Source organism: Grammomys surdaster, unplaced genomic scaffold, assembly GCF_004785775.1.
Source record: "Grammomys surdaster isolate TR1022 unplaced genomic scaffold, NIH_TR_1.0 111555, whole genome shotgun sequence".
NCBI classification, from domain to species: Eukaryota; Metazoa; Chordata; class Mammalia; order Rodentia; family Muridae; genus Grammomys; species Grammomys surdaster.
In genome coordinates this window covers 1-1434 of record NW_021611466.1, presented here as the reverse complement: position 1 = coordinate 1434, position 1434 = coordinate 1, and the positions used below count along the sequence as shown (strand labels likewise).

Genomic DNA, 1434 nt, shown 5'->3' with positions numbered 1-1434 from the left:
CTAGACTGGATGGTGTTGGTTACATTAGATTGTGTGGCACTGGAGGAAACCATAGGTGCTGGCTTACCAGAGGCCATCGAAGATGTGCTGACAGTAGCTGGTTTGGCTGACCTGAGTGTGGAAAGTTGAGCTGACTGGGATTGAGGCTGCACAGGGTAAGCTGCAGTGAGCCCTCATAAAGTCAGGGAAAGATGCTTTCTAGAAATTGGACTGGCTTGATGCTTGTCCAGTGTTTGAAAAGCCAGAGGTACTAATCTGACCTTCCCAACTGGGGGCAGCTCATACTGGGATGGAGAGGGACAATCTTTGATTTCACTGCTCTCTATTGTCTGAATCTTCCCTGAAGTTTTGGGAAAACCATGGCATGGTTAGCACTGCTGTGGCAAATGAGCCTGAGCCTGGATCTTTGTTGCTGGTGAAGGTTCACAGACTCCCAAAGGAGGAAATGCCAGTTTTCTTCTAATTTTTCTTTTCCATTGGGTGAAAGACCTGCATAGACTCTAGCATGTGAGTGCCAATGTTTGTTCCAGGCTTCTTGAAGCTGTTTTGACTGAGCTCAGGTGGATTCCTCTTCCTCTTTGTCTTGGAGATGGTGGGCTTCTCTTCTCCTTTGACTCTCTGTTCCATGACTGCTTAAGTTCCTCTGTTTTCTTAGAGTTGTTCTCTGGTCCACATGATCTTTCCTGCCCCTGTTTTCTAACTCTTCTGTTCTTGCTGGGGGTCACTCTGGGAGCATTGCACTTCTGGTTCTTTGCCATGTTTTCAGTTGCCTGTCACTGTCACACACACAGACCCCTCTTCCTCCACCAGGTCATGGTGCTGGATTTCGGCCTGAGCAGCTTCCTCAAGCAGCTCATAGGATTTATGTTTATTCTTCCTCACCTGGTCAGGTGGCCACTATGATGCTCCAGTTTTCACAGGACTGATCCTGGCCTATATCTGTGAGGGTGTTGAGGAGTTGGGGAAGTTGAATGTCTGCCTCAAGTGTAGTGATGTCTTTGAAGTCAAAGCTGGAACCTATCTCATTCTGGATGCCCCCAAGCTCTTTTGGACACATGCTGATGTCTCCCACATGCATATCGTCAGAAGCAGACTTCTGCCTTAGGCTCTCAGTATCAGTGCAGTGCAGATGCTGCTGAAAGTCAGGGTGTGCTAAAGTCACGATTGGTGTGTCTTGGTTTTCTTTTGTGCCCTCATAGGCATCCAGACTCTTTAAAAATTCATCTTTGATCTCTTTCATGGTTTTGTTCTTAGTTTCTTCCTGGCTTGGAGCTGGAGTCAAAGGTAGGAATTCTGGAGGACTGTGGAAGGGTGTTATTAATGTCCTGTCTCCATTGACAGCTGGTGGTCTTATCGGGGAAGCCTGGGCACAGGTGTTGTAGAGGTTAGGACTCTGCAGCTGACAGTGTCTCTGACCTGAAGACAGCAATCCCA

At 47.8% G+C, this 1434-nt stretch overlaps 1 pseudogene; it reads right to left on the bottom strand.

The window, feature by feature from the left end:
- Positions 1–6: 6 nt before the first annotated feature.
- On the bottom strand, positions 7–1414 carry LOC114635547 (annotated as a pseudogene).
- Positions 1415–1434: the final 20 nt, after the last annotated feature.